General features: G+C 41.9%; 1 protein-coding gene across 2 annotated transcripts in view; it reads right to left on the reverse strand.

The window, feature by feature from the left end:
* LOC132990650 (uncharacterized) overlaps positions 1 to 18,623 on the reverse strand; it is a 270,244-nt gene that overhangs the window by 106,745 nt on the left and 144,876 nt on the right. The window lies entirely within an intron of this gene.

The following is an 18,623-nucleotide window of genomic DNA, read 5'->3' on the forward strand; positions in this document are numbered from 1 at the left end:
TTATTATTTAAAGGAAATAAAACGGCACGTTAAGAACTAGAAAGAAACTACAAAGTGGGCGACTAAGCTAGCTGACTTAACAGTTTAACTTTATTATTCTTGCTGGTCGACAGATTTATTAGTCAGTTTAACAATGTTTTTTTTATGTCGGCTCAAACTGTAAAGCAGCCATCAGCCACTTTATATTAACATTTAAAATACTGAGTTGTTTTCCTTTTTGTACAGCGGGGCTACAGAGACTTTACAAAAAGAATGTGTGAACATGGAAACTTTTTTTTTATGCTTTAAAGTAAAATAAAGAAATGTGTTTTTGACCCCTTCCTGCTCCTGTTATATCGCCTCAGTGGAGACATGAGGATCATAAATGTATCGTAACGCTGTACCGGATTAGGAAGAGTGAATTTTTAAACTGCTCTTCATTCATCTGTTCAGGGGAAAAAAAAGTCGATTTGGGCCTCAAATATTTTTAACTTTCAGTTCTCCATTCAGACCTTTATTGTCCCTAAGAGGGAAGTTTGATTCACAGCAGTGGACAACAGATAAAAAGACAAACGGTAGGACGGTGCAGGACGCTGATAAAACACAACCAAGAAAAATAAAAATGTCACTGTTTGTTAAGAGTTTCACTGGAATGGAAGAAATAAACACAAAGTGCTTTAGTGCTGATTGAATGTGCAGTCATGGTTTAAACGTATGAAGAACATTAATTACTCGGGGAACATCTGAAAGTTTGTTTCTGTTGCTCGTGGCGCTGCAGCAGCCGGTACCAGAGGACACCAGAGAGGAGAAGAACAGAAAATCTTTTTCTAATCCAGTAAAGTCAAATGTACGTGTTGCACACAGATTCAACTACTTTCTAATAAATCACATATTAACAATAAGCTGCAGATGAAAAAGTGATTTTTTTTCCATAAATAGATTTTTTAGTATAATTATTTTATGGTGTTTTTTTTTTTTGGCTTTTTGGCCTTCAGGGCCTCCGTAAGGCACAGCTCAAGTCGTTTGATGGTCTGTGTCGCTGTTGGTGTCGAATATTATTTGATCTTCTTCTAAAAGTATTTTGAGATTTAAGCGTTTCATCCTGAGAGACGAGACGATCATGAACATCAAGCACTAGAGGTGGAGGAAACAATCGATACAGCATGGTATCTTGATATTTAGCGAGGTGATATTACATCGATTCATGGCCGCCAATTATTGATATTTTTATTATAGTTAGAGCAAATGTGCTTTTTAAATTTGTAATTGCTGCAGGGGTTAATTTTCAATTCATTTTGAACACGTTGCATTGTTAAAAGGTTGTGTAACTGTACAATCGTCCGCACATGTTTGTGTTCAGTGACGTTCGATCAGACCGAGTAGTTCAGATTGTGAGGAGCATTCAGCCTTCAACAGGGTTTAACTTTCATCACAGTGTCGGCCTGTGGGCTCGACTCTTATTGTGGAGAAATAAAAAGACAGAAGTGAGATGAATAGAGTGAGAAAGTTTTCTTATTTGACTAAACAGTTCTAGAGTTAGTTTAATTTTGTGGACGTAATCTGCAGTTAAAAAAAGTTATATTCTCAGCATATCGCAAAATGTTTAAAATCGCAATAATATCGTATCATGACTCATATCGTGTGGCCTTCTGGTGATTCCCACCCCTAACAAGCACTGATCATGTTACTCAAGGGTAGAAAAATCATCTCATTAGTTAACTATATTTCTAAACAATTTCCGTGTTGCAAACAGATCCACGCGTGTTGAGTTGATCTTCGTCTCCTTCTGTTTTATTTTGCGATCTCTGCGTCGTCTTTAATGCATAAAAAAAAAAAAAAAAAATCACATGTTAAGAGAAAAACAAGCGGCAGCATCAAATCAGAAAGTTAAACACACTCCTGATTGTCATGTGTGACTGAGCGACATTCTCAGATATCGTCTCCGTCTGAATCTTTAGCTCTCTCCCTCCTCTCTCGCTCGCTCGCTCAGACGGTGATTTATACACACAACATGTTGCACAATGGGGGCCTTGTTTGCTAAATGGGATAGCCTTAATGGAGACTTATATTTCCAGGATTATATCTGTATTCAGTTGCAAATGATTTGGAGGAGGGAGGAGGATGAGGGGGAGTGGGAGAGAGAGAGAGAGAGAGGGAGGGAGGAGGGGGGGGGAGTCGTTTCAATACTCTTCCTCTGTCTATGAATAATAGTATCATTTGAATTAAGTGGACACCTGGTGCAGTGGGTACAGCTCGGAGGCGCGCTGTTGACCCGCTACCACTGCCAACTTCCCTTTTTCCCAGCATGGCCTTATCCGTCCCTCCGAGCCTCCGATTTCATTCCCCCTCCATGAAATGCCACACACTTGTAACTTTAGTCTCCCCTCGGCTAAAAACTTGCTCTCTCCTGAAAGACGAAAAGGAGTGGAGGGGGGGGGGGGGGGGGGGGGGGGGGGGGGCAAAACTTTAAGAGAAGAGGGGGGAAAGGAGGGGGAGAAATTCTTATCAATCTCCTCTTAGATTTGGGCAAAGTCATTTTAAAAGCGCGGTGTAATGTTTCAGGGAAAACTTCCAATTAAATACTGTAAAAAAAAAAAAAAAAGATAAAATAACAGCACCCCGGACCTGAGCGTCCCCGCTATTAAAGCCCCCTTTTGTTGATTTATTGTACATTAGCCACTGAGCCATGCAGGGCCGGGAGACATTTCAGAGGGGATTCTATTTGTATGCATCCTGCGTCCGCTCCACACACAATCAGGCCTGTATTGCGTTTTGCAAATTTATACCAGGATGTAGGTTTAGAGTGTTTTCTTCCCAACCCCCTCCTCCTCTGAAAGAAAGAAAAAAAGAAAGTTTTTCAACTAAGTGTCTGCTTTCATGAGCACAAGTGATTGAGGCTCACAAACAAAGCTTTGTTTCTGCACTCACAGATGTACAGCCCCGCCGTAGCTTTGTCCGCTAACCCCTGAGAAGCATTCACAGGTTTCTATTAGAGCACAACATCAGATTGTCGGAGAATACTTTAACAGTGGACATCCAATAATAAAACCCAACGCTTTCCCAGGCCTGCATGCTTTTTCAGCTGAGAGGGAGCAGCCGAGGAAGTCTTTTCTGCGCAGATATCGCAGAAACATGAAGCAGCTGGTTATAAAAAAAGACGTTTTTTTTTTTTAGTTTTGTGAAACATCCAGAGACAACTTTGAGCTCTTTACATCCAGCGACAGCAACAATAATTTGGCCTTCTTGGCGCAATAAAATATATCAGATATGCATTTTTTTGCTTATTTCTGAGGACAGTTTAGGAATATTTAGTAGTGGGAACCAAAGAGCTTCACTCAAGTTCATTTCTGGTAGCTGTAGTCTACTGAAGTGTTTTGATTTCCTCATTTTATTCCTCTGCTACTCTTATTTACTCCACAGAAGTGATTACATGTAACTCCTCGGATTATTTCACTCATTAAATTTGCTGATAAAAAATAACCTCTTTTTTATTCCTTTATTTTGAAGGGATAGGACGTGGATAGAGTTTGAAATCAGAGAGAGAGAGAGAGAGAGAGAGAGAGTGGGGAATGACATGTGGGAAAGAAGCCACAGGTCAGATTCAATCCCGTGCTGCCCGCTCGGAGGACTACAGCCTCCGTACGTGGGGCATGCACACTAAACGCGAGGCTACCCCAGTCAATTGTTCCACCTTTCTTACTCTTGACTCGTTATAAAGAAAGTCTCCAGATGAAGTAATGGCCACTTCAGTAAAATGTCATGATACTTTTTCCAGTTCTGGACGTTAAAGTCTTAAAAAAAACTGACTTCACAATGGCAGAAAGATGTCAAGCTTTGAACAGTTTAAACTAATTAGCGCTTTGATTTGACATTTGTGGGTCAAAGATAGCCTCTCAGTTTGTTGATATTCGCCTTTTCTAAATATGCACTCAGGCGGCCCCTGGGATCCGCCTGACCTGCTTGTTGCACGTCACAGCGGGAGAATTTCCCTGTCCTCGTACCTCGCCGGATTGGAGGCAGCACCACATGTTGCATGCTTTGCCTTATTTCTACAGTGGCCCACATAGGACACACCAAACAAAATATTTTCAGAAAATAATGAGCTTCATACGCTATAAAATACTTAACAAAAGGAAAACACACACACACACACTCATAGGGGGACGGTGATGTTGCAGTTGGACAACAGAGGAACGATTATGTCTGTAATTCTCTTGTCGATAAAGTTATGTGTGCCGCGGTCGATGGACATGTGGTTGTTATCCTGATCGATCCTGAGACACTTCATAACACAAGTGAGCGTGATAGAAGCTGATACCCTGAACGCCTCCTCCTGATCTCCGCTTAGCGATGATTGCAGAGCGTCGCTGTGATTCTGTTTGGATGTTTATGGATCGGATACTTTGGCCCTGAAGAGGCTGCAGCTGATGATGTGATTAAATCAATGATCGTCTCTCTGAAGGCTCTTTGATTCACTCTCGTTTGGCCGCGCTGCGAAACACGCCCGACTGTCTCTGCGGCATCAAACATGATGCATTCACTGATGGTTCAAAAATAGGTTTGAAAATGAGTTATTTTCAGATGAATGTATGTGATACGTTTTGCTGTTACTCTGCTGTGTTCACTCGATTCTGACTGGCCGAGTACACACGGTTAGGTCTGCTATCCGTCGATGGCGGCCTGTTAAAAAGATCAAACCGTCACTAAAGCAGACGGCTCTCATCGCAGACTCCGGAGGACTAACTGTAATCATATCACTCCGCAGAAAGAAGTCTGGTTAATTTGATGTCGATCTGTTTCCTGTGGGGAAAGGAGACAGGAGATGACGACAACGAGGAAAGGAGTTAAGAGATGCAAAAGCATTTAAAGAGACATTACTTCGAATTCTTAAGGGAGTGTCCAGATTTTGCTTAAAATAATTTCTAAAATTAACAAACTTTTTAAATATATTTTGGCGTTTCAGGAATGTCAATCGATTTTGAATGCCTTATTAGGTAGTTTTAAGAAATGTTTAATGGTATGAAATGTATCACATGGAGTGATTTGTTTGAACTTATGACTTACTTATTAGCCTTGAAGGGTTTTAAGCATATTCTGTAGATATTAAAGGACGAAGCCTGAGTGATGTCACCCAACTGTTACTGCAGGGGGGATTTTGAGTCCCATCGATGGCGGTCGCTCATCCTGACATTCAGTCAACCTAACGACAGGCTGAAAGCTGAGGCGGGTTTTAAGCTTCTTGACAAACAGTTTTATTGCGTCCGCCTGTCAATCAGGTCAGCTACGCCCCTTACTGTGAATAACGTTTATCCTGCATGAAATCAAAATGGATGAGTTATCAAAAAAATCCACCCCCAAGTACAGTGTGCGACATGAGCTAATCAGACCTACTTGTTTTTTTTTATGGGGTGTGTATGTGGCTTCCTGTGCTTCTGCAGCGAGCCTCAAGTGGACACTCGATGAACTACAGGATTTTGCACTTCTGGATTTTGCCATTTTTTGGCAGTGGCTCAGCTCGTAGGGACTTGGGTTGGGAACCGAAGAGTTGCTGACTCAAGATTTTGTATGGAAACGGGTGTGGTTACCCGAGAGGTGTGAGTTCACCTCCAGAGTGCTGCCGAGATGACCCTTGAGCAAGGCGCCAAACCCCAAACTACTCGTGGAGCCCCCAGCGTGCAGCCCCCTCCCTCTGACATCTCTTCGTTGATGCATGTCCACAGGTCCTGTTTGTGCATGTGTGTGACATCTTTCTGTAACAGAGTGCAAAGTCTAAACCCCCCTCTGGGATTAATAAAGTATTAGTTAAGTGATGAGCTGAGGAATTTTAAGGTTTTTTGAGGGACATTTTTACAGGTTAACACCAACTTACATTCAGGATTTTTCAATTAAAACTTGTTTGGTGGCTTTTTGAATGTATTTGTCTAAAATGTAAAATCTTGTTTTATATCCTCTTTAACTCACATTTCGTTTCTTGGGACTCGTATTAAGAACAGATCAATCCACTTTAATGCACTTTATTAATACGGCTCTGTCATGTGGTCTCCGTGTTAAAATGTGGTGTGCGCAGGTGTTCCTTACAGTAACCTCTGTCAGCATTTAGACTTAATCTTAATCGTTACAGTTGTTTTAAAGTGGGGAAACATTTCTTCCCTTCACAGTCAATGAGAGAGTGCTGCTGTGTCTCTGCCTCAGTTGTGTCTAGACTACAGGAAATGCAAAATTGCGTTTGTTTACAGCCTCGTAGAGCTCAAAGCGGATGGTGGTTTCAAACAGGCAGAGAGGAGGAGAGGAGGCAGAGAGCAGGAGAGGAGGCAGATAGGAGGAGAGGAGGCAGAGAGGAGGAGAGGAGGCAGAGAGGAGGAGAGGCGGCAGAGAGGAGGAGAGGAGGCAGAGAGTAGGAGAGGAGGCAGAGAGCAGGAGAGGAGGCAGAGAGGAGGAGAGGAGGCAGAGAGCAGGAGAGGAGGCAGAGAGCAGGAGAGGAGGCAGAGAGGAGGAGAGGCAGAGAGCAGGAGAGGCGGCAGAGAGGAAGAGAGGCAGAGAGGAGGAGAGGAGGCAGAGAGGAGGAGAGGAGGCAGAGAGCAGGAGAGGAGGCAGAGAGCAGGAGAGGAGGCAGAGAGCAGGAGAGGAGGCAGAGAGGAGGAGAGGAGGCAGAGAGCAGGAGAGGAGGCAGAGAGGAGGAGAGGCGGCAGAGAGGAGGAGAGGAGGCAGAGAGTAGGAGAGGAGGCAGAGAGGAGGAGAGGCAGAGAGCAGGAGAGGCGGCAGAGAGGAGGAGAGGAGGCAGAGAGTAGGAGAGGAGGCAGAGAGCAGGAGAGGAGGCAGAGAGGAGGAGAGGAGGCAGAGAGGAGAGGAGGCAGAGATCTGGAGAGGAGGCAGAGAGGAGGAGAGGAGGCAGAGAGCAGGAGAGGAGGCAGAGAGGAGAGGAGGCAGAGAGCAGGAGAGGAGGCAGAGAGCAGGAGAGGAGGCAGAGAGGAGGAGAGGCAGCAGCGAGCAGGAGAGGAGGCAGAGAGCAGGAGAGGCAGCAGCGAGCAGGCCGGATGTGACAGAAGAGATTCTGCAGGCGGCTCGGCTCGGCTCAGGATGTTGTAAAGGAGGTTTGACTTTTTCTTTTAACTGTTGGCATCTTATGACATTTGTTTTTCACTCTCTCTCCCCCTCCTCCTCCCCCTCGCCCCCCCGCTTTCTTTGAATGGATTGTTTGACACACATGCTGCCATTTTGAGGCTAAGATTCGCTCTGTTGTGGCTTCAAGAGAACAAACATGAAGAATTCACTGGGTTTAACTAAAGGGAACAGTTAGTGAGAAAATCTTTCTTTGTTTTGTTTTGTTTTGTTGTTTTCTTTCTCATCTCTCCCTTTCTTTCTTTCTTTCTTTCTTTCTTTTTTGTCTTTATTTATTTTGGTCTCCACTTCACTTTCGTTTTTTCTTTCTGTCTCTCCTTCCTTCTTTCCTTGTTTCTCTCTCCTCTTTCTTACTGACTGTCTGTCCATGTGTCTTTCTCTCTTTCTGTCAAAAAGTGTCAACCATCCTCGCCTCCTGCATCCTGATATTATCTTCCCCCTCGGCCTGCAGGACCAGACATAATACAAACATAACCCCGATGACAGACTGTGTCAGCCATCGGGCCGTCCGTCCATTCAGTTATTGATTATCCATCAGCAGGAGGTCATAAATGACCCCGTGATCATCTGGCTGAAAAACATATTCCCTACATCTGACCTGTCACTGGAGGTTAATCAAATAAACCGTGCCGGCCTTATGGAGCATGACTTTGCAATTACCCGTAACCTGCTCCTCCTGTACGGCCTTTTATTGCATCGTTAATACGCAGACGACAGCTGAGGGCGAGCGTTAAAAAAAAAGAACGACATGTTGTGTTTACTGCCGTCGACGTTCAGGGGAAAGGTGCTGAAGAGGCCCCAAAAGACATCAGATATTTTAAAAGTGAACATAAACATTTCAAAGCTTTTACTGTGCGTCAAAAAAAATACCAAAACATATAGTTAACCATATTCATGCTCGCCCCTTTGAAACGTCCCTTACTCTAAAAAAAAGTCACATTCATTATTATTAAAAGACGATAACAGGGGGAGGCCCAAATGCACAAATGACGACTCTTTTTTTTTTATAGCTAAAAACCAACTCAAACTAAATCAACTAAAAACAAGCAGAAAAAAAACCCATGCTATCGCTTCTGGTGTTCATTCAGTCGTCTTTGAGCGGCATTAAAGAAGCCGTGTTCACTATAACAGCCGTGAAAATCTCTGCACACCTTAAACATCACGTCAGCTTTACCCACACCTGTTGGTCAAACTTTGTGGAAGCTTGTTGTAGGAGTCATTTTGTGTACTTTTTTTTTTTTTTTTTTTACCTCTGTTGATGATTTGTCATGTTTTGCTCTTTAAAGTGGTTTCATATAATTTCTGGTATTTTGCAGGGGGGCGTGTTTTTAACCTCATTTATTATGTTGCTAACATTTTTAATCCCGGGTGGGAAATTCTGGTTTAAGCTCTGATATTGAGAGAAATGCATCTCACACACACACACACACACACACACACACACACACACACACACACACACACACACACACACACACACACACACACACACACACACACACACACACACAGTAGTCCCCAAATACACACACAGGCCTGAATCACACACACATGCACAAACTGTGCATGTGGAGCTGTGGACACGCACTATGTGGAGAGATGTCAGAGTGAGAGATCTGGACACCTCGGCTGGACTTGTGGAAGTGAGTTTACACCTTTATTTATTTATCTGCAGAGAGACAAGTATGGAGCAAGTTAACCGTTACCTCACATCTTTTATAGCCTTAGCTCATTTGCAGAGCCTGACCCTTGATGGGCCTGTAGCCTTTCCAGCAACCTCTCAACTCAACTTTATTTATAAAGCAATCTACACGCAACACAGTTGATCCAAACAGTTATGTCCGGTGTAACAATAAAACGTGCAGAGTTCTGGATCCCTGAGCTCGGCGATTGAGTAGAAATATGTTTGAAGGTCAGTCTTGAAAGGTTGAGAGTTCCACAATTTAGACCAATATCCATACTCTGGCCTGTACCAGGACTTGACCCGGCGACCCTCCGATTCTCAACCCAAGCGACTATGGAATGAAGTAATGCCGCAGTGGAATATACAGACGTTCAATTTCTAATTTTGCTCTTCAATCACGTCATTTAAAGACCGCCTCCTTCCTGAAGTCGAGCCTTGGCCATCAAAAAAAAAAAGCCAAATCTAGTCATGAACCGATAACTCTTAATCCATACTCAATATCTAAACGTGTTTGTGAGGCTGAATGTTTTCTGTGGATTAAACAAAATAAACCAAATAGAAAGCGGTCTTACCTACAACTCTGAGAATCAGATCCCTGTATTTTAATCTCTCTCAGGCCTGAGTCGGCCTGGCAGAGCAGCAGCAGCAGTCGGAGTGAAAGCCTGGGAATGTGTGCCATCCTGCATGATAAATATCAGTGATTCGCTCCAGGCTTCAGACTGTTACTCACAGGAAGTCACTGTTTGAGTGGGTTTACACAGATGGAGACCATTCTTAGTCAACATTCACATAAAATCAGTCTGGCCCTCTTTTTAGTTTCTGTTTTTTTCTCGCCTCCTTTTCTTTTTTTTTCATTGTGCAGAGACAAGCAGCCGGGGCTTTTTACTGTTTTACTGGGGCGAGACAACAACACCTTTATGTTGTTTGGAGGATCTTTGTTAGCTTTGACTTCACGTTTCACACGGATCTGAACCGCCACACAGACACGAGTAAGCCAAACCTCATCATTCATCTTTTGGGAGTTAGACCAGTTTTAATCCACTGCTTTCACAGTCTTCATTTGCGACCTCTTTCCTCTGATGACGTGGCAGCTCGGGCTCAAAGCAGTCAAAGGCCTTCTGCTCAGGACTCTGCTTTTCCTCTTGGTAGGTGTCGGGATGCCTTCCACGATCATTACTCTGTCCTCTCCTCCGTCTCCTGCTGAGAGCCAAGTAGGACTGAGTTACTCCCGACGTGTCACAGATGCCTGCAGGGCCGCTGTCTCGCTGCGTCAGTACGTGTTTGTGAGCTTTTACTGGACATGTAGAAGTAACAGTGAAACACTTTTTGACCTTCATTCTAATTTAAATAACAGAAATCAGAAATAAAAGGTCCAGTTGTGAAAAATGTCTTTTAACTGGAGAGCGTTTAGATGTTGGAGCTGGTGGAGGGGATTTGATTTAAACTGTTTTATATGATGGTGGGCTTTAAAACCTTTACAAATGCATCCTCATGTTACAAACTGATGACTTTGTTGTATTTTCAAAGCTCAAAAACTCATATTTTTGACTGTTATGTAGGCACAAAGTACAATAGTTATCCCTCATATATACTTTATAAGAAGAACAAACTGAGGTGAGATGAAAAGGCTTTTATAAAAACTGTATTTTAAATAATTTATAACTTAAGGGCTTTTTATAGATCTGTGTGTTTTAATTTAAATTATTAAATTATTATTTCTAAGAATCTTTATGATATTTCCGTGATTCTTCCAGGACTTTTAAGAAGCGTCAACTGGAAAAACCTTCTTAAAACTATAAAATTATAAATGTTTGATTGACTCAAACTGAAGCTGCCAGAAGTGCTCTTTGGAAAGAAAGAAATGACGGTAGTTTTGAAAAAGTCTCCAAAGCGGCGTCTGGTCAGTTGAGTTGAAGCGAACGTGGACACATCCCCGTTAAAAAAGGATTTTTAGACTTCATCAGAGAGCCTCGGACTTTCAGTTTAGACCGCGGTTTCTTCACGGCGGTCTTTTTTTGTTCATCAGGACAGTCATTTATTCATAAGCTATGTGACTTCTGTCCCCTGTTCTTGAAGAGCCTTTACTGTTTTTTCACCCGGTGCAGCGCTCGCTTCAACCCTTTTTTCTTTCATCCAGTTTACATGACGTGTTTGTCGTGCTATTTCCGTTTGAGATCACCAAACAAACTCTGACACATTTCACACACATTTTTAAATATCCACGTTTGAGGTCACAATGTTGACACACACACACACACACACACACACACACACACACACACACACACACACACACACACACGCTGACTTTTTAGTATTTTAGTTGCTCAGCAAAAGTCCTGTAGCTTCAAAATGAAAGAAGAAACACACTTTTTTAGTGACTCCTCATCACTGATGTCATCACATCATTTAGATACATGACCTCAGTTTAAGAATAAAGTTGTGTGATTGTTTTTCAGGATCGAAAAAAAAAAAAAACCCTCTGTCTTCAAAAAAGCACATCTGAATATCTTTAAAGTCAGCATTGAATCTAAAATATTCAGCCTTCTCATGAATACTTGAAATGTTTCTCAGATGAAGTGACCGACAACTCGATTAGCTGTCGCAGTTCATATGAATTGTTTCTGTTAATGCAACAAAAGGTTTGTCTGCAGGCCGTCTGCTTTGTTAGTCGGCTCTGAAAGGACTTCTTACTCTCACTCTGTTCTGAAACAATCCATTCGTATGCGGGACGATTGTTCGCTCTAATTGTTTTCTCGGTTAAGAAAAGATGCATCCTGCTGGTGCATTCATGACCGACCCCTCTTTGTTTTTAGAAATCTTTTCCTCTGAAAAAAGTTCTTCTCTTTATTGTGAAACGTGCTTCTTTTTAGGCGCCAGTAAATAATCGGCTGAAAACAGGATGTTGTGCCATAACCGGGCCTGGTGTATTTCATGTAAAGGACGTGACTACACACTGACTTTTCCCTTTTCCAGTCTCACATTACTCGCTTGCAGGTTGTAATTAACTACTGTTTTACTGCGTCCACACCAGTTTGCGAGAAGGAACCATTCCCCTCCCCTTTTTTCCTGAAATCTGCAGCTTCTTTTTTTCGCCGTTAGCTCGTTGTCATGTAAACTTGGACGGCAACAAAGTCACAAACACGTCATTGTGAAGCTTTAATGTGGACGAAGAAACAGAGAGAGAGAGAGATTACGTCAACACCTTCCTGCAGGAAATATTCTCTTTCTTTTGTCTTTTCTTTTAAAAAAATATTTCCACCTAACTTTTAGAAATGTATTTCCTGTTTGTATTTCTCCACCTTCACCAGTTCGCTCCCCTTTGATCCCAGTCCGCTTGTATCATCAGCTTTCCTCATTTCCAGACTTGAAGGCGATCCTGACACCCGGGACGTCATGTGAAACCATGAAGGACAGGAGGCAATAAGCCGGAGAATAGCAGCAATCTTCAGGAAAGTTCCTCCATTCACTCTCACTCCCGTACTTCTCTGTCCTCTTATCCGGGGCCGGGGGAAGATAAAGAGAAAAAATCAATACAGAAACACAGTGTTAGATAAAAGGCGCAGAGCCAAGTTGGGTGTAGTGAATTAAAGCGATCAGAAATTTTCCCAGCCACTCGGGCCTCAGTCTACATAACCTAACAGCCCTGTCTCGCTGCTGTCTATCACCCCCAGCTCTCTGTTCAATCCCTCTTTGTTCACTTTTGATTTCTTTTTTGGTCTATTCCCCGTTTGCTTTGTGTTTTGGGATGAAGGAACCCGCTCCCATTCAGCGGCAATAACTGCTGAGTGAAGGTTTTGGATATTGCACCGCGGCCCGTCTGAGCTTCCATATCGCCTTTGACAATTGTTGGTCTCTCTGCAGGGACGTGAGGATGAGGCCGGATGATCAGGCTCTTGTTTTTAGCCGTGCGGCATGAGCAGCTCCATAGGGAGCGTCTGATGCTCAGTCCGCTACTTTGATTCAGGCTGAAGTATTTTAACATCTTAAGGAGTGACTGCTCTCTCATTTACACAGTGCAGGTCTTACGCGTGGATCCCAGAAGACGGATAACAATTACTTTGCAGATCTTCAAATGTATTCAAAAAGTAACACAAGGAGATTGAATAAATCCCAAGAGATTTACAGATGTTCTGAAAATGTTTGCAGATATTCTCATAGGCTCAAAATGAACCACATGTAGGTTGAGGCTTTCATTTATTTTTGTCAAACATCCGAACAAATTTGATGTCGATTTGAAAATGTGGACAGATGTTCATGGTCCCCAGGGGATGAATACTTGTGAATATAATGAACCTCTTGCTTTTTAATCTGAAAACTTAAGGAGATTGATATTATTATTTTTTGTGAGACTTCCTCCTGACAATATTCAAATCGAGTAATTAGAGAGTTTCCAAACATGTTCATGGTCCCCAGAGGATAGACACCAATGACCATGCTCATCTCCTTCCTTTCCCCCCTGGAAGTCGAAGCAGATGGATGTAAGATGTTTTTTTTATCAGCGAAATATCTTAAAATATTTGACTGCAAATGCTCTGAAATGTTGTAAAAACCTTCATGGTCCCCAGAGGATCAGTGCTGATAGCTTTGCTGAACTCTTATGATAGAAAAGCAGCAGATTGGTGAACTTTCTTTTGGTAAAATTTTGATAAATTGTACAGACATTTTGAAAAGACATGCATGGTACCCAGAGGATAGATCCTAATGACTTTTCAAACTCCCTGACTTTTACTCTAACAATAAGCAGATCTATATTTGTAGGTTTTAGTAAAAGTTTCTGTCATCTCTGAAATCAAGTTTGGACATTTGTGGTCCCCAGAGGATGAATACCAATAAATCTTCTGCTCCCCGGATCTTTTTAACGGAAATACAAATAGATTCATTGTTTATTTATTTTGTCGAATACTTTTAAAACGATTTCTGAAATTTGGTACGGATGTTCATGCTCCCCTGAGGATGAACACTAATGACTGTACTGATTTTGAATTGTAACCTCAAGCAGGTTGATACTGATATATTTTAGTGAAATATCCTGACTGTGTAAAAATCTGTGTATTCATGGTCCCCAGAGAATACAAAAAAAACAACGTCTTTAATCACCTTGATTTGATTTCCCCCCAGAAGAAAAAGCAGATGGATGTTTTTATGTGTTCGTTAGAGAAGTCTTTCTTTCTGTTTTAGCATTAAGCTCAAATATCAGCTGGGCCTGAACACAGCCTCATAGAGATGCAAGAGTAGCTGATTTTTGTAGGCCTTGTTTATCCTGATTCTTGTACAAATCCATGTCCCCTCTCTTGTTCCTCCCCCTCCTCTCCCGCCTTGTCTTCAGCTCCTCAGGTACCAGATCACATCGACATCTGACGAGCTGTGGCGCGTGATGCTCTGCAGGACGTATTTCAAAAGGGACTGAGGTCATATTTCACTGTTTCAGGTCCGGGCCGCTGTCATGTATTAATTAAAATCCAAATACCCCGTATTGATTGTGTTATCAGGCTAGTGCAGCCCGGGCCCGGCGTATTGATCCGGCCTGTGATTTATGGTCATTTTCAGGAAAAATCCTTTTGTGTGATTATATGTGGAAACAAAGCCTGAGCGAGTGTAATTCTTTTAGATCTATTCTGTAGCACACGGAGAAGGTGCGAGGCCACCCTGAAGCCCCCCCGGAGGAGAGATATTCTCAACTAAAAAATTGTTATGATCCCGTCGGGTTCATCGAAGAGTAAATCAAACGGAGCAGGGGGCTCGGTGGGCTCATAAATTACAAACTAAGGCTGCAGCCTTTGGCACTTCTTACTGCTGAGTATTTCTAACCCTTCACCCCGGATGTTGGATATTTTTAAATTCCATAAATATACTATAAAGGGCCAGTTCACCCAAATCACCAAAAAGTGAATTTTTAGTTGATCACTTGTGGTATCAGAACAGTCGGCTCAGATTTAAGTCTTTAGATTTTTGTCTGGTAGAGTCTGTCCCGCACCTCGGTTCAAAAGCATTGAATGGATTTTTTTTTTTACTTCTTTTGAAAGAGCTTTGATATTCCAAGGTTTTGCAAACATTAAAGTCCATGCAAAATCTTATGGACAAGACCATTGTCTGAGAATTTGATCATACTGTACAGTATCAGTAAGTCATGATTACTCAGGCTTTAACGATCGTGATAGTCTGTGTGTGTGTGTGTGTGTGTGTGTGTGTGTGTGTGTGTGTGTGTGTGTGTGTGTGTGTGTGTGTGTGTGTGTGCAGGTTTGAGTGTTATACAGCAGGCTAGTGCACAGCTAGTGAGACGTATCAGACAGAGCAGACATGATGGTGGCTTTGAAATAAGCCTTTAGTATGGAAGCCCTAAGTGGACATTTACTGTAATTAATTTTCCTGGGATATCAATAATTTCAGGTTGATTTCTGGAGATCTGGACTTTTATTTCTTGTCTTCCTAGAATAGAAAATACACAAAACAAACGTAGAAATAGGATTTACTTACCTCGTAAGTGTGGGCAATGGCAGCATGACATTTCATGACCAGCCTGTTTTGTTTTCTACATTGCATTAAAAAGTATAAATCCTGCATGCCACTCATGCTCGGCATCACCAAATTATTTAAGAAATCACAACATTCCAGTCTCTCTGAACCAAGTGTGTCAAGGTTCAGAGAGACTGAAACGTGTTTTTTTCCCCCCATAATAAATCGGTGATGCTGTGTGCGGTATTTTTTCTTTTCAATGCTACAGTCTGATTTCCTATGCTTCTACTTCATGAGATATTTGGATGTGCGAACACCTCCTTTAAAATGTTGTTTTCTAGATTACAAAAATGATACCGCTACTACGAGAAAACAAGAAAAACAAATCAGGATCTTGTGAAAAGAACTGATATTAACCTCTTTATCACGGGGAAATTAAGTAAATAAAAAGGGTGGATGTCCATCGAGGGCTTCCGTAGTTCACTGTATTTGCATATACAAACAAAGTATGTTTCTATTTTTGATGTATTTTAGCAAAGCAGTTAAGATTGACTTCATTTCAGTTTGTTATTTATAAAAGTTGAATCAAATTTCTTGATCCATATATTTCTTCCTCTAGTTATTTACTGCACGTTTATTATGGGATGTTGTATGTGTTTAATTAGCTGCTGCTTTTACACCAGTTCAAGTAAATATCTTGATCTATTTAAATCTACACACTTATCTGTGACAGTTTCTGATACTGCAGAGTGTAAACAGAATCGCAGCGTCAGCTCAAAGGACTGAAAAATGACAATGGAAGAGGTCGGCTCAAGGTGCCTTCAAAATAAAACGACACAGGAGGAGGAATGACATCATCAATCTGTCTTTCATTCAAATGTGGAGAGTGACCTGTACAGTATATATTAAACCGACGAGTGGTCTCGCAGTGATTGTGCTAATAGCTGTTTTTTCCCCAAGGTGGAAGTCATGTAGATGTTCCGAAAGACACTGAAAAACAAAAACCTCCCATAAACTGGGCCTCCAATAAATACAATAATATAAATAATGAAACTCGCTCTTTGCTGATGACTCACGTCCTCTCTCTGCTCGTCCAAACATGGTCGCTTCTTGAGTAAAAAACAAAAAACAAGATGCCAAACTCAATGTTTTCAATACTAATCTACTAAAGATGGATTGGCTTGAACAAGGTTTGGCTGCATTAATGAATTGTCCATTCTCGTGTCAGAGAGGTTAAAGAGAAGCAAATGTAGCTAACCCTGCCGTGCAGATATTTCACTGTCATCGAGTGTTTCTCTGACTCGTTTCACAGTTCGGTTTGAATTCATTGGGAGTCTCCAGGTTCTTCAGCCGAGCTCTCGTCATGTCTTTAAGTCTGACTTATCCCTGCCTGCAGAGCTTTGCATTTTTTTCTCTCGGCTGATCGCTGTCTGTCTGAGCGGCGGGTCGGGGGGGCCCATTAGCTCGTCGTAGCATAGCTCCGCTCAGCAGCTCTCACATTCCTCTGCTGGCAGCGGCTGACAGGACGCTGCTCTGTCTGCTCGTGCACTCAGCTGACGGTAAATCACAGACTGTGATCTTCATACTGTATGAACACTGAAACACGTCACAGGGAATCCTCCTCGACTCTGCACACTCTGTCAGGTTTTTATATGGAGTGGGTCATAAATAAAAGTACGTGTTTTATTTGTCAACTAAGTTTGGGGCTGTCTTTTAAAACGTGTTCTCAAATTTTATTGTAACTATACTGTCATATTGTGAAGTTTGATTGATAGATAGATGGATAGATGACCCAGCAGTGACAAAGACTATCTTTTGACAGGCTCAGAAAATAAACAACAGCTGATGAAAAGTGTCTATTTGATTTTGTTCAGGGAGATGATTGAAGAGGGAATGAAGGATTTTTTTTGTAGATGTTTTCCAGGTCGGAGAGACTTTGTAGCGTCCGCCTGATGGCAGTAACTGGAAGGAGGGGTGGAGGGGGTGAGAGGGGGGTCCTACTGGTTGTACAGTTCAGAGAGGGTAGGTGGGGATGAACTGATTATTATTCATGCAGGAGAGTTTTGTTTTGTGTTTGGTGGTGACATTTTTCGGGGATATTTGTTAATGTGAAGTGTTTGGAGATGGTCACATAAACTCTCAATATAAAGCTTTGTAGCTTTAATCAGTTCTGCAAATGAGACAGCTGTGATTGGTTGTGGGTATTTAGGGAGATCGGTATCATTTTAAAAAATATATAACTTTTTAACAACAGATATCCTGACATGTGTCATGTGCGATGTAGCTCCTCCTGATGCACAAACTCTATCACCTCGTCTTCATCAGTTTGTTATTTTCTCTTGAACAGTCCTAATTCACAGCTATGTCTCTTCGAGGTCTGGATGCTCATGATAATGTGATGATTCCGGGCTAAAATCACTCGTAATTAGGGGTCATCGCTTGTGATTTTATTCTGGGTAGTAAATCATTTTGACTTTATAATCTCTGAGTTTTTTTTCTGTAAATGTTCAATTCTGTAATCTCACAAAAAGAGTTTTTTTCTCTGATTTTAATGGCGTCTTTTCCTTTTTTTAAAAATTTGGATCGGCCCAACACACCGTCATAATTTTCTGTATTTTACAGTTTTCTCATTTTATATATATTTGGCGTACTTCCATGTATTCAATCCCTCCTCTATCACTTTTATTGACTGAAAAGTTAAATTTAGGAGTCATTTTTACAAGATGAATTGACCTTGTTTGGACATTGCTCATCTTACTAAAACAATACATAATGAATTTGTTCCTCTAACAGACGTAGGATCATCAGAGTGAAGTGCTGCTTCAGGCTGGAGTGCAGTCTGCGACTCTGCGTTCGTGTAGGCCAAGTTAGAATCTGGAAGAGCTCATGGTCAAGTAGCTGCCGGTTTGATTCTGTGTGCCCACGCTGCTTACAAAGAATCAATATCGAATCAGGGAGGGTCGAGTTTCCAGATAAGGCCACTCTGGCTATTCATCATAAGTCTGTAGCAACCTGATAGGTCAGAAGAAATTATATTCCAGCAGGAGCAGAGCTCTCCTTATCTCTCCATAGCAGGGGAATAGGAGACATGCCGATCAATACCAGGCTGTTGTGTAGTACTTGCAATTATCAACAGCTGATTCTGTCCTCCCCCAGCTGCATCTTTTAATACCACATAATTACAAGTTTTGGGACAAAGCCTGGTGAGAGGGGATTACAGCTTTAGTCAAGTATCGTTCTTTGAAATAGTTACAGTCTGAGGAAGAAAAGGATCACACAGCCACATCTTATAAACCTCACACTCTCTGACTGTGTGTACCATGATGATCTGTAGCTGATAGCTAGTTTGATAAAAAAAAAACAAAAAAAAACCAATTAACCACCA

The sequence above is a fragment of the Labrus mixtus genome, chromosome 16, assembly GCF_963584025.1.
Source record: "Labrus mixtus chromosome 16, fLabMix1.1, whole genome shotgun sequence".
NCBI classification, from domain to species: Eukaryota; Metazoa; Chordata; class Actinopteri; order Labriformes; family Labridae; genus Labrus; species Labrus mixtus.